The sequence below is a fragment of the Micropterus dolomieu genome, linkage group LG01, assembly GCF_021292245.1.
Source record: "Micropterus dolomieu isolate WLL.071019.BEF.003 ecotype Adirondacks linkage group LG01, ASM2129224v1, whole genome shotgun sequence".
NCBI lineage: Eukaryota > Metazoa > Chordata > Actinopteri > Centrarchiformes > Centrarchidae > Micropterus > Micropterus dolomieu.
The window spans coordinates 41,207,270-41,223,156 of record NC_060150.1 but is presented as its reverse complement, the minus strand read 5'-3'; positions in this window follow the sequence as shown (position 1 = coordinate 41,223,156).

Sequence of the window (15,887 nt, the reverse complement as noted above, 5' to 3'; positions counted from 1 at the left end):
AAAATGCAATTGGATCAGCTTTTGCTGTGTGCACACACAGTGTCTGTCAGACTGTCAACGTCAACCAGCTGAGGTGAACATCCATTCATCCTCATGCACTGGACTTGGTGGTATAAAATAGATTCACTTGTGGGGAGAATTTCTTTGACCTACAACAGTGAAAAAAATGCAAAACATTTGGTATCTAAGATTTGTGATGTGACATGCTAGTATGTGACAAGTAGCAATAGAATTTATTTAATCATTTCACCTGAACATCATTCCTATCTCTATCCATTTGAATTGTTAAGGGATTGCTCTGCTCTGTCTCCCTGAGAAATCCTTTGTCAAGGTGCTGGAGAGAAGACTCAAGCCTGATGGCAGAGCTTCAGATTCAAGAGTAAAAAATGTAGATTTTGTCCTGGTCACGGAAGAATACACCAGACTTAAAGAGCTAAAATAAAGGCCAAGGGAGCTTGTTAATCCTGTCTATAGTATAAGTGCTATGTGGCCTGGGAAAAGGGGTTAAAACAGTATTACCGGGTTTTTGGTGGGAATACTGGCTTCTAGATCCAGTTATGCAAGCAATTTAAAGGTTATATACTCATAGTAAGAGCTATCTTTAAATACATGGTAATGAGGCAGGGTGCAGAGTATCTCTTAATTCTATAACTTTAGTTCTATTTGCATGCATCAAAGATGTTTTGAAGAAATAGTGTTACGTTCAGCCAGCCAGCTGAACATGTGCACAGGGCTTGGGGCCCAAATGCAGACATTGGCAAGATGGAGGTAAGATTTAGTGAATATTTATTGCGGGTACGCAATTATAACGGGTGAAACTTACAGGTGATGGTAATGCTAATGCAAAAGTTCTATAATCCATAATGAGAAGAAGTGAGTTATCCTAAAGAAGGCATAATCCGTGCAACAAGAGAGGCACGAGAAACACTGGAGAAAAACATGATATAATAGAATGCTGGGGAATGCGCTGGTGAGACACTGGAGAAACAGTGACCTGGCAACTAGACATTGTGAGGCAGAGACTTAAATAGCTAAGAGGGTGGCGATAAAGAGACCGGTGAAACACATTAGGGCAGGTGCAACAAATCAACCTAGAAACAAAACACAAGGTCAGGAAGTAAACACAGCACTTAGCACACAAAGAAGAAAAAGCTTTCTAAAAAAGCTTTGGAAATGTGCGTATTTGCTTTCTTCCTGAATGTCAGACGAGAAAATTGATACCCCTCAATTGAGATTTTCCAGACTGTTCTGGCTGCACCAGATCACCAGGTGGTCAATCTCCCACCTGTAGGCGGACTCATCCCCACCAGAGATGAGCCCAATGAGGGTGGTGTCATCCACAAACTTCAGGAGCTTGAAGGACTGGTGACTGGAGGTGCAGCTTTTGGCGTACAAGGAGAAGAGCAGAGGGGAAAGAACGCAGCCTTGAGGGGAACCGGTGCTGAACCGGTCCTGGAATCAGAGACATGTTCTCCCATCTTGATGTGCTGCTTCCTGTCCGTCAGGAAGTCTGTGATCCACCTGCAAGTGGGGTCAGGCACGTTCAGCTGGGAGAGCTTGTCCTGCAGCAGGGCCAGGATGATGGTGTTGAAAGCGGAGCTGAAATCCACAAATAGCGTCCTGGCGTAGGTTCCTGGGGAGTCCAGGTGCTGGAGGATATAGAGAAGGGCCATGTTTATTGCATCATCTATAGGCCTGTTGGCTCTGTAGGCAAACTGCAGGGGGTCCAGGAGTGGTTCTGTGATGGATTTAAGGTGGGACAACACAAGGCGCTCAAAGGACTTAAAAAATTTGTATCAGTAAGTAAAAACAACAAATTATGGTTTTACACTGGAGTTGGCCACTAACAGTAACTTCCTGTCTCTGGTGTTTGGCAGGCCGACTTTTTATCTACCTATGGACAGAGCCAAACTAGCCATTTCCATTATTGTTAAGCTAAGCTAACCAGCTGTGTCAACCTTCTCCTCTAGCTCTTTACAAGAAAGCTAATAAGAGCATTTTCCAAAATGTCAAACTATTCCTTAAAAGATATTCTGCAGCCAATTAGTACAATGACAGGACATCAAAGCACTTCTCAGCTTCATATGGTGTGAAGATGATGTCCCTTTGGCCTCACTGGACAATAGTTCATGTGTCAGTGTCTACTGCGTGCAGTAGCTGTTGTCGTTCTAGATTAGTCACAGAGTCAGTTTTATCCACAAGGTTTGAGCAGAAAGTTAAAAACTGGTACTACAAGAGGCCAAAATTATGTTTATCAATATGGCGGCTTGACTCATTCATAAATGTGTGAGAAGTTCAATGACCCAGGAAGAGTCTGGAGTCAAAATGCTGTTCTTCTGCATCGTGTAAGGATTCCTCTAAGGCATCTTGGCTGACTGGGAGGAAACCCCAGGGCAGCCCCAGGACACATCTCCCAGCTGGCCTGGAAACACTTATGGAAATTCAACAAGGAGCTAGAAAATGACGCCAGCGTGAATGGTTTGCCCCTTTTGCACTGCAATCCTGCCCTGAACAAGCAGCAAGTAAATGGGTGGAATAATGGAGGATTAAAACAAAGATCACATACCCAAACATTAAGGATGTTAATGCATTTTTGTCAATATTACAACCGTATATTACTCAACCCTGTCATAAAACAGAGATTCCCGGAGGATCCATAAATAGTATATGTGTGTGTTGGCAGTCATTTGTGTAGATTCATCAGTTCAGTGGGAGTCCTGTGATTGAGTATCCACTAAGCGTTTTTATGACAGTGTAAGTTTAAAAAGGCAATGGTTTTCATCAGTTGAGTACTCGCCGCAATTTGACCTCATGCAATACTGTTGCAATTCAAAAATATATTACTTTCAAGTGTCAGAGGAATAATCTGTTAGGATTTGTGTTCCTGCTAATTTCTGCACTTTAAACCACTTGCACTAGTTTCAACGCCACAAAGCAAAGGCATATATTATTTTAAGAACTTAAGAGAATTCATAGTTTTGATGAGACACAGGAATAAAATATAGACAACAATGATGAAGAAATGAAGAACTAGACAACTCTGATTTCACCTGTCTTTAGTCTTTATGTTAAAGTCAAAGGGAGCCTGACAGTAATGAGTCTGGTTTGGAGAAAAGACGATACATCACCTCTGCTCACTGCGTTCTTGAAGGTTATAGTGTGGAAGTGTACAGCTAAAAAGTGTCTCTGTGGAGCAAAAATCAAAGCTTTGAGACCAAAGTGGAGCACCTCCTTGTGTCACCTGTCACCGAGCTTCTCGTTTTTATTTAGCTAAAGTTGTCTTTTTTTCCCACTCAGCCCATTGAGCCAGGTAACAGCGAAGAGGACTGAAATCTTTTTAAGGTGCAAATAGCTCACTTCTATTATCCTGCTGTGGACAAGCATTTGCTGCAACTTGTGGTCAAACGGAGCTTCTGCAAAGTTAAATCTCAAGACTTTAGGGGAACAAGCTACTGCTACAGTGGCCTCACTGATGTCAAAATAAACCAATTAAAACTGTACACTGATAAAATGAACACATTACAGTAGGTACACGCTTAGTCAAACAGGTGAAAGTGTTTCTGTGAAATTACAAATGATAAGGTGTGATAAATTGCCACTACCTGACAAAGGAGGGTTTATCTATTATTATTAGAAATTAAGGAAATTCAATTATTAGCTCCTGAAGGATTAATTATCGTATCATTAGGCAGTGCCTCTATCTACTGCATAATATTTTTGGCCTTCCTACACTATAACACATTCTGGCAGAATGAATGTGTTTTAAGTGCGGTATGGAAGAAGCATTAGATAATTCATTGCTGATTATCTACAGTAGGGGAGAGTGGGGTGATTTGAGCCTGAGGGAAGTTCAGCCACCCCTTGTTTCTCGGCAACCAGACAAAATTGGTTATATGAATACACATTTTTGAAGAGTTAATCATTTTACTCACCCTGTGGTGGAGAGAGGCCCATGAAATAATTGATAAGCACATTTAAGATTAAAAACTGTTTTTTGACATTCAAAGGGATTTTTTTATGTTCAAGGAGTCCTGATTCTTTTGTCTGAACAATTACAGAGAGGTTTGAAAAAATCTTATGCATGTCTTATTGCTTAAGCAAGTTACAATGTGAGGCTATACTGTTAGCATTAAATTACTCTTAAACAGTTGGATTACGCAATTTTGTTAAAATGGCAGGAATGGGGTAATTTGAGCCAAAAGACCTGGGGGAAGATGAGCCAGTTACCTTACTGTAATTTTACATTGCATTTTTAAGCATCACCAAAATGATGTGACGTTATGTATTTTAGACCAGAAACCATCATGTCATGCTTCTATAAAAGGAAGACAGACAGGCTTCAACTCCTATTGTGGGTTTGGACAGAGTAGTGGGAAAGGTACACAAATGGAAAGTCCATTCATCAGGTGGCACGAGACATGACGATCAACAGGATGACTTTAAAGTGATACATTGATATGAAACAACTAGGAGACATAGCTGCAATGTTTCACTATCTAAGTGCAATTGAATGTTGGGACCTGGCATTTGAGTTTGCATGATAAAATGCCACTGATGTAACCGACCCCCATGTTGAAGGTGTATGCATCGATGAGCAGAGTAAATAAACCACATTGTTGGGGAATTTGGGCATATATGCAACAAGAGGATTTGCACCAAAATAATCTGGGAGTCCAAGACATGACGGTTGCTTTAGCATAATGTTGTTTGTGTTAAGTGCAAATTAGCTAATAGGCCAAACTAACATGGTTAACACGGTAATCATTTCACCTGCTAAACGCATGTCAGCATTTCCACCTAGCCAAGACTCCTAGTCTTATTGTGAAACAATGGAGCTTAATGGAACAGAGGAAAATGCTATTTCATCCTTTTGCTGTACAGACAATACTTAAAGAGGTGGTATTATGCTCATTTTCAGGTTCCAAATCTTAATTAGGGGTTGTACCAGAACAGGTTTACATTTTGAAAAAACACCATATTTTTCTCATACTGCACATTGCTGCAGCTCCTCTTTTCACCCTGTGTGTTGTACGCTCCACTCTTGAGCTACAGAGTGATGCATCTTACTTGTACAAAATCTTTGTTGGGTGTTGCACATGCACAGTTCCCAGGTAAGGACTACTAGCCAATCAGAAGCAGAGAAGGGCGGGTCGTAAGAAACAAGGTAGTGTGATCCAAATCAAAGCCGCTTCAAACTGAGACCGTAACCTAGCAGATGGTATAAGTTATTACCAGTCCACAACCACACAACATCATTCTTCCACATCCTACCATCAGGACTAAACGTTGAACTGTTGCCGGTGTTCTGACGATCTGTGCTGCCTTGCCGAAAAATGCTACCATAGCGCAAATCGATAGACTCGACTCTACTCGGCCCTGCTCCGTTTTCCATTGAAGATAGTACCCAGAGATAGTACGTAGCTTGTCGTCATAGCGACGTCACACACAACTGCCGCGACGTAATGTTCAATGCGACACACACACCAGCGATCCACACAGCTCTTAAAATATATACAGTCTACGGTTAAAACGTTTCAACATTCCTCAGAATGTAAAGACAGATAATCGGTATGAAAACCTTCCAGCTGTGTTTTCCTCTGTCGTTGTTGCTGCAGCGGTCTGTGTGACGGCGGGAGCAGAGGGCTCTGTGAGCGGGCGGCTGGCCGGCCTCACACGCTCCTCCCGCGGGTTGGCGCAGGCTTCCCCCGCAGCCGCTTGCGGAGCTCCTCAACTCCGACAATATTCAAGCACATTTTTGTTCCGCCATCACTTCTCGTAAAACTGTCAATATTCGAAATCTACACAGTTGATTTCTCACCTCAAAACTTCTCAGAAGTGGATTTAGTGATGAAATAGTATCCCTCAGCTCGCTTGGAACCTCGACGGAGGTGAGGTGATATGAAAAAAAGTACCTGGAAGCAGGTACAGGTACAACATTTCTACAATGTAAAACCAAACAAAGGCAAGTCGAGCCAAAGGGCCTCCACTCAGACTAGCTTGGTTCGAGGGCGTGCCGCTTGGCAAGCTTTATGACGCATTTTCATTGTGACGTCAAAAGTAAAGGAAGTGAAGGGCTGGACGACAAACGAGCTGTTTTCAAGCGGTTCAGAGCAGTGCTTTCTGTGGGAGATGGGAAATGCCTTTGGGCTTTTTCACCCAGCAAACCTGTTACATGCACAAAAAAGATATATAACTCAATAAAGGAGAAGGGAAAAGCCAAAAAGCATAATACCACCTCTTTAATAATAATAGGATTGATTCATTGTTGACTTTGGTCTTTTAATGGGATTTATTGAAATAATATTTTTATTGACAACTGAAAATGTAGAATATCACCAGACTTATCTTTTAACTACTAATTAGCATTATACAATATACAGAGTCCTACTTGAAATGGACACTTTGAGCACAACTTGCACTTGAAGTGAGCAAAATCTGATACCATACATGGATTGCTAAAAGGACTTTCTAAGGTGTTGGTTGATGAAGGCCACTTTTGATAATCAGATATTGATATTAGTGGACTAAATTGAAAAAATATCTTTTAAAGTCAAATATTGTGCTGTTTCATGTGGAGTATTCAATATACTGTATAAAACATAAAGTAACATTCAAGTTAAGTTAAATGTCTCAAGAGAGACATATCCATTGGTTTTTTAGGTCAGCAGCAGATATAAATATAAGTAAGTGAAGGGCTTCAAGAGATTTATGTGCAGGCCTGTCATCATGTGATTGGCTGTCATGTTCTATACTCTTACCTGGCTGCTCCCTGAAGGGGTGAGTGTTCCCAACAGAAGGACATGTCCTTCTATTTATGTAACTGCAAATGTTAGGAGACTATAAAACACTAATACAGCCGTACTGTCCCCTGTCTGTGGAGCTTTTTGATGATTTAGTAACCAATTTCCTTTTATTTATCTAAAATCAAAAATACATCTAACACGTCACTTCAAATAAAAAATAAAATAACCTTGTATCACTAATAGAATATGAAGTTTGAAAACCCCAGTGAATTTCAGCTTTCAGACAATAAAAAAAGCTCTTTATTTTCCTAAGTTGTTTATTCGTTCATTTAACCAAAGCAGCTTTTGCAGAGTATTATTCCTGGCTGTGTAATGTTAGTTTGTACATCTGTTCATTTGTATTTCGATCTTCAACATTATTGGTGTAATTATCACCAGAGCCATGCAATCATGGTAGTGCAAGGTTTTAAGCAAATATCCAATGTTGACCTCTTTTGTTTCTTTTGCTGTATCTTTTTAAAGCTCCATTGTAGTACTTCCTTAGTTATGGTTTAATTTCACTTAATTAGGCGATATTTATTTTAGTATAGTGTTTTAGTTTGATCGTTTGTGATGTATTTTGATCAGTAAAGGTGAATATTTTTATTACCCATGAATGTTAACTGGAATTCTCTTATTACTTTACATAGTTTCTTGGCCGCAAGACTCCACAAGGTCAAGAAAAAGCTCAAGAAAAAATGGTCAGTAAAGTACAAAGGTCTTAACTTTCCTCCTCTAGGTCCAGATTTTTGCTGTTTCCATGTAGTAAAGCATTCCCTTTGCATCCAAGGTGTAGAATCTTTAATTACAAGTCCAGAATGAAAACCAGCAGGGCTCGGGGTGCTAATCACTGGCTACCACTGCTTAAAGGTGAGATGAAAGAGTCCACCACCACGCAATTTCCCCAAGGTCTCTATTGATGGTGCACAACTAAAATGTTTCCAAGGAACTGTGTTTTGTAGTGTATTCTCACTCCCCTCTGAAACATTATTATTGAGTTGAACGAGGTCCAGTGAAGGTTGTGATGGATTTCTTTAAGATCTTTGAAAGCAACATACAATGGAGTTATGAAACTGCTACTGAATGGCAAGACACATTGAAGGATTAAATATTCATGTCTTTATGTGAAAGCAAGTGAAGATCCTTGGACCCTAAGGTTAAGAGTACAGTCTGAATGGTGTAAGGGTTATAAAACTATGCTATTGTGAACTTTGGCTAACATCAAAACTGCTCCTCCATCCTGCTGCACCTATCTTCCAAAACTACTGCAACAATCTTCTTTCCGAGGTGAGATACAGAAATGTAGACATATTGTAACTCTGAATCTTCCAATGAAGTATATTTCGTAGAAGATTGCTTGCACCTGACATTTTAGAACAGTAGCATGCGAGATCAAACATTTTAGCTGCAGTGGCTTCCTGATAGATATCTAGCTACAATATTTCATGAACATGTGTGCCCACTTCTGATTTGATTTGTGTACACAGAAGTATTTGGTTTAGGATTAGCAGTAGGAAATTTTGAATGCAATATATACAAATACATAAAAGAAATAAGCACAAAACATCTGGTAATAAGCCAGGCCAGAAATATGAAGGCAAGTGGCATTATTATTAATGTTTGTACAATAAGAGCCATGCTAATGGCTCTGTGACACAGCGGTGCTTTGAGCAAAATGCTTACATTAGCCATCACAATAACAATGTTAAGATACTGATGTTTAGGTATAAAGTTTATCATGTTTAGCACATTTATCTTAGTTTAGCATGTTAGCATGTTACTAATTAGTTTAGCATGTTTATCTTAATTTGGCATGTTAGCATGTTAGCATGTTACTAATTAGCACTAATCACAAAGCTGATGGGAATGTCAATTGTTTTGCATGTATTTGGTCATAACCTAAAGTATTAGACATAACCAAAGTTATTTCAATTCCTCCTGAAGGGAACATGAATGTCTTTACCAAATTCAATGACAACCCATTCAAAAGTGGAGGCATTTCACCCCAAACCACAAATGTCAACCTCAAAGTGGCACCAGAAGGAAAGTCAAAAACTTGCACACTGTGGAAGAGACATGCTGTAGCCTTGAATATGATGCTGACAGCATGGTCTCGATCAGTGGATGATACTATTCACCCTAATGAGAGACAAGCTAAGGCCAAGACTTGACTTTGATTTCCCTCTCGAGTATGATTTTGATGGGCAGTTCTGCTGTCTCGTGGATATTCGGCAGCTGCCACAAAAGGCTATCTTAAAAGCCATTCGATCGAAGTGATGCCAGCTCAATTGGAACTGGAGACATTGGGACACTCCCTCATTTGCCCCTGGCTGACTGCCCTCAGGGTCTGTCTTTCCAAGAGCAAACTTTGGAAATGTAGTTAGGTAAACACTTTTTTCTAAAGAGTGCCACTTCAGTTATAACAATTGCTCATTAAACGCCACACATAGAGCTGTGAAATGTAAGATCTTATCTAGAATAAATAAACATGTAATCAGTATCTGATTATCTTATTTGGATATGAAAGATTCATGTTAAAGCTAGATGTAAATGCATGAGGAACACATTGCTATACTCAGCCCAGTTTCCGGAATGAAATTCCTATTCAATGAGTCTGCAGCGCAAAATTTACCTCTAATGCCAACAGGTCAAAACAGGAAGCGTGCCCTTTATGTAGCATGGTGGAAGACAGAAACACTACTACACTGTACTTTGCACAGCTGTTGTAGGATAAAAAAACGTTACCACCAAACATTATACAAGACTGAAAGTCATGCTAGTGGCTCCATGAGCCTGTAATTATGCACAGTAGTGCTTTGAGCTAAATGCTCATTTCGGCATGCTTAGACCTACTGCAGGACACAGACAATGCTAACATGCTGATGTTTAGCAGGTATAATGTTTACAATGTTCACAATCTTTAGTTAGCATGCAAACATTTGCAAATTAGCACTAAACACAAAATACAATTGAGGCTGATTAATTTTCTAGATAAATCAAAATGTTGATCAAACTGAAATTTTGACCTGATGGTAGCACTAGATGAGAGTTCCTTATTTAATGAAATGTATGAAATTAATTGTGCTTATGTAATTTATATGTAGCTTTGGCAATATTGTTGCTATACATTCATGCCAATAAAGCTAATTTGAATTTGAAAAGTCATGGGATCACCCAAGTCAGAATTGTCTATGGACCATGAATAATTCTGTTTCCATCTTGTAAATATTGAGATATTTCACTCAAGAAGTGAAGATTATGACCTGCTAGTGGCGCTAGATTGAAGGGGATTACCAAAACCAGTCAGCTTCATCCGTTGGTAACCTTGGTAATCCATTGAACAGTTGTTCAAGAGCCAAGTGGTGAACAGCCACCATTGCCATCTAGAGCCACACTGCTTGTTGTCACTGAATGTAATCCAGGATTTTGCATCAACATTCTGCCCAGTGTTATTGTAGGGTTCAAATCTGTCCCATCTTCCCCATCCACTCTGCCTCCTCTTTCTTGTGTTTCCACAGTAAATAGTCAGATGGAGGCAAAAACAGTGGGGACCAGCTGTTGAGATGTGAAATTGTGCAGGTGTCACTTAATGCTGGCAGTGAGCCACATGACAACATCAAATTCATGTGAGCTGCAATGTAGTTTCCTGCTCTCTAAACTAGTGTATGGTGGCAGCTGAGATTAGAGTTAGAGTACTAAAATAAAGATGGGGGGAAACCTGTGATTAAAAAGCTGTGTGTGAATGTACATTTTTCAGGTGGTGACCATTCATTAATTAAATAACAGTATATCATATTATCTACAGTTTTCCTCATTTCCCTCGTGTAAATGTGTCCTTGTTTTTCTTTAAGTTATTTGATTCAGTGTTCTCACTCTGCAACTTATGTGTTTAAACAGCCATAAGGCAGCAAGTGCAGGCAGATGGTTGAGGCGCTATGTGACATTTTGACTGATTGATTTTTGATCTCCATGTTATTCAAAGTTAAATAAATACATAATTTCTATTTGAGTGTCTTGCCGTATGGCAACTACTTGTTTTTTCAATTAATCATTGACGTTAGCTTCAGAGTAAATCCTCTTTGTATGTGAGGGTGTGCTTGATCTCTATAAGAAACAAAAAGTGATTGACTCAGATATTCTGTACATGTACTGTAGAAATGTGTGCCATCCTAAATCCATATTGTAGCTCTTTTCTTGGAACAACTTGACATCAGCACAAAGCACATTGTTGTCCAAATAAATTTACATGAGGATAACCTAAAAGTGGAAACGTGGAAGGTACTTTTTTCATTAAACATATACTTTCCAGTAACAAAGAGCTTATTGGCCTTTTGTATACTATAATAAGACTACACAATATAATCCTAATAATAGCCAAAATGCAACAGACATGAGAAAATGACAGTTGGTCATTTTATCCAGTGTACCGTGACATAATAGCAGACAATTGATGCGGCATCTGGGACATCTTACGATGCCCCAAAGCAAACTAGCATGTCAGATTGTTTTTTTTCCTTTGTTATCTTAATATGACAGTATTCCCTCCTCTCTTACACTGTCAATATAATTCATCCCCCTCCATCATTTTCGTGCATACTGAATGTGTTCTCTCTGTAGACTAAGACAAACCAAGAGCTGATTGTCAGGCATGATCTATGGAAGAAGTATCAATCCATGACTTTCCTAAGATTATTCAGTATTAAAGTGAACCATGAGCTTCAAGATCGGTATCCTCACTTTCACAGATGAGGTTGAACCTCATCTGTGAAAGTGAATTTTAGCTAAAGAAATTAAATAATTTCAAGCAAATAAATCTTGACTAATGGGACCAGAGAAACACCTTTCACCGCAGTCTCTTGGGTCAGGTCAGAAACATGGGAGAATTATTCTGGTAAATTAATCTTGTCTTTCCAATATACAGTTGACTCAGTCTATGTACTGTCGGTTTGACAAAGTGCTGAGGGACAACTAACGAACCACATGCCCTTACATGCACCTGAAAGGAGAAGGCAAAAAATGAAGAGATACTGCTGGGTTCATTTCCTTGTTCACTCAGATAATAGATTTTTTTTTTAACCTGTGAGCTGCTGCTTAAATAATCGCGTCACCTCTGCATTTTATCTTACTCATATCTATGGCCTGCAAACTCATATCCATACAGAAAGAAACTGCTGCAGCCAAACCATCATGAATAGAAAGCTTTCGGCAAACGTGTGACAACGGGGCACTTATCCTTCTAATGCCACATCATTTTCTGCACTGTGTAACCACACTTACGGAGGGACTGCATATTTGGTGAGCATTAAAATACTGACTCTTATATTATAACTTATATCTGTTATTATTATTATCTTTTTTTAAAAACAAATTTCCGAGTTGGTTTAGTTGAAGGGTATAACCATTTTACCCTCCAAAACTGGTGACACCTGCCCTGTCTCCAATCTCAGCTTCAGACACCTTTTAAAAGGAACTTTCCAGACCTCATCATTTCTCACCTGTCCACAAGACACCCTCAAACTTGCACCTCCCTGCACACCTGTACCTCATTCCCTCATTAATTCCCATGCAGTGTACATATACCACTTTCATTTGCTACATTGTCAGTGTTGCAGTCCAGCCATTCCTGCATATGCCTATGGGCTTGCCCTACGTGTTACCTGTATTCTTGACCTGCTTCTTGCAGTAATTCTAACAGATTTTGTTATTGTTTTGTTCCTTTTTGGACTGCCATCATGTTGCTGAACTGCAAGTCTGTTTATTGACCATAAATTGAGCTGAAGTGCTCTTTAACTCAACTTGCTTCATCTCTGTGAGTGCTTTTGGGTCCTCGCCCTTGTTCTCCTGTACCTTGAACAGTTAAGAATCAGGCCTTTAAACATGCTAGTTTGTCATCAATGACACAAAACTACCACATTAAGGAAAATATTGTCTAAGAGGAGAACTTGTGCATACATGTTTGTCAGAACTTCAGATAGAGAGCAAAAATATTCTTTGAGGATTAACTGTTTAAAATAAGATGGTGCTTCTATCACAACTTTACTTACAAATGCTGAATATTGGCAAATTCACTGAAAGTACTCCCATGTCAGATAACAAAGAATAAAGCAGACTAAAGGCCTTTTCTCACAGTTTGAGGAGAAATTAGTAGTCCCCATTCTGAAAAAGCAGTTGCAATTTTTAACTAAATGAACCTTTAACACCAAGTCTGGTGCAAATGTCTTCATAAAAGAGTAAATAAAATCTCATGGTGAGCTGTGACATCTAATATCTTACATCAAGCTTGAAAAGAGTTCATTAAAAACATGGACTGATTGGGGTTTCCCTTGAAAAAGAGATAGGTACGTGCGAGATAGGTACATTGATGATTTAAAGTTCAACCACAAATGCAGTGAAGCATTTTCATCATGTATGTGTGAAAAAGCAAAAAGAAAGTGATGAAAAGGCCGGTTGGTTTGGTTCTTCTTTGTGCATCACTTCGGGAAGAGGAAAACTCTCACTGCCTGATTTAAACTCCCTGCCTCACTGTTGATGCTTCGCACCCAAATCGGACTGGGCAAGAGGAAACCAAATCCTTGTATCCATTAAAGTTGTGACACTGAGGGGTCTGCAGCAACTTCAGAGGATGAATTCCTCTAAAATAGATGACTCTGGGACAACCCACTGGGCAGAATTTGCCCTGAGCATTACAGATTCCAAATGACCACCCTGCCTAGCAGTTATCTCTCTTCACATATGGTTTCTAATATTAGTCAGAGATTAGTGGCTGCCTTAAATCATTGTCAGAGCACGCAAGGGTGAGAGAATGCAAATATATTACAAGGAATATTATTTGAAAATATTTGCAAGTTGGTTCTCAAGGTCAAATAGGAGACATCCTCTCTGTAAGCTGCTCAAACAGGAAGTGTTGTCAGTGCTAATGCCAGAGCATTTTGATATGTGATTACCTTCAGGGGTCTGAAAAAGTAGAAAATATGGAAATTGCACTGTCAAGCAAAAACCTTACCGCCTGTGCCCTTATTGCTCTGAGTGCCAAAGTGTCCCTTTTTTTAGAAACTTCATTTTCACCCTGATGTCACACCAGAGAAGCATGTGGGCAGCTTAACGGCCCTCTGATCACCATTAGTGCCCCTCTGGTTGGTACAAAAGACCCTCTGGCCAAATCAAGTGCCCCTGTATTGTGACCTAAAGTTAAAATTACCAATGACATTAACCCAGAGCACAAGAGTTGCCCCTCCCCCACCTCCCTTTAGTCTTTACCCCACTCCTAGTCTTTTTGTGCACACCATTGCACATGGATATGTAACTCTGGAAAAAAATTAAGAAAAGCAAAATCTGTTCCAGAAAAACATGCTTGGTACACTTTTCTCTTACCAAACTGTATGTAGCTTTTTAATGCTAATTTATACTAATAGTGGCAATTCCATGTTTCATATAGGGGATAACAAGTCATCAATACAATGTACACATTAAAGAGGTCATACTGTGTCATACTCATTTTCAGATTTAATTTTAAGTAGGGGTTGTACAGGAATAGGTTTACATGGTTTACTTTTCCAAACACACCATATTTTTGTCATACTGCACATTGTTGCAGCATCTCTTTTCACTCTGTGTGTTCACTTCTCCATTTTACCGAGTGAGGCATCTCACTGCTGGGTTAGCTACAACCTACAACTCCGCACTTGAACACTCGGTAAAGTTACATTCCCTTGTTTTATTTTAATATAATCCTACTAATAAAGCATACTTACAGGTTGTGATTCTTAATCTCCAGATCAGAACAACCCCGTCTTTCAGGAGTAAGCATTTCGAACATCCTTAATTGAACTGCGGTCGGTTCAGGAAGCAGTCGTCTGTAAAATGGACTGAACACAACAAAAGGTTGGGGTTGTAGTCGGAACTGTGTTAAATTTATTTTACCCACTGACTCTTCAATTCATCGTCTTTTGAAAGATGATACAGAGGACCCTCACACTGACGAAATACAGCGTTTCCTAGACATGGCAATACCACTAACTGAAGTCTTTGGGCCTCTGCACTAACTAGCTTGGTTTGAGCGCGCACACTAGCCGCTAGGCGAACATCATGATGCGTGTTACATAGTGATGCAGATACGTTACAAAAGTAAAGGCTGGACTACAATCGAGCTGTTTTCAGGCAGTTCAGGAGCAGCACTTTCTTTGGGAGATGGTAACTCTCTTTGGAGTGGACTTTGGGCTTTTTCACTTTATAAATGCATTAAATAAAAAAGATATAAAGACAAAGCATAATGAGTTGTTTAATTAAAGTCTATTCTTGACGTTGGAACAATAGTTTCAAGCAAGTTTTCCATTCATTGGGAGTCGTGTTTCTGGCCACTAGATTATTGAAATATTCACTCGCCTTTTATGCTCTGTTTTGGTCTCCACCAAATCCTGAGGGAAATATGTGGCTGTCTAGTAGCTAGATGTTAGTATCTAACTGTCTTCTGGTTGGTGCTAGACAGGCAGCGTATAGTGTGTTTTAGAGATCTTTTGTTAACAGCTGCCATCTCTGTCTGGAAATGACGAGAGCAGTGAGACTGAATCAAATCAGTAAAGCTGCTGTAAAACCCAAACAATGAGCAGACAGATGCTAAAAGGTTCTATAGAGCTGAGAGGAACTGTAGAGTCCAATGATCATTTTCTGTGGGTTTGTCACTACGAGTGACCGATTTCACATTACACAGTCGTTTGATCCATAGCTTATTTAAAAATATTGATTATGACAACTATAATTCAATGTCCTCTTACTAGCTTTTTCCAGAGTTTTCAACTGCTTCTCATGCACTTCTTCAGCAGATTTGATGATCAGTTGTCAAGAGACAATTTACCAGGGACATTTTTCCATATTTGCCAAAGATTCAAAGACAACTGAACCATCTTCATCCAATGAGAAAGACACTGAGATGCGGTCAATGCTTAAAAATTTATTTGTAGTATAAGCAAAATGAGACAAACAACTTTGCACCTCTCCCCCCAGTATACCCTATATAAACAACCATACAGAACTAAGAAAATGTGTGTTTAATTTAAATAGCTAAGAAGCGGTGAGCAGACTGATAATATGTTGACTTTGTACACTTTG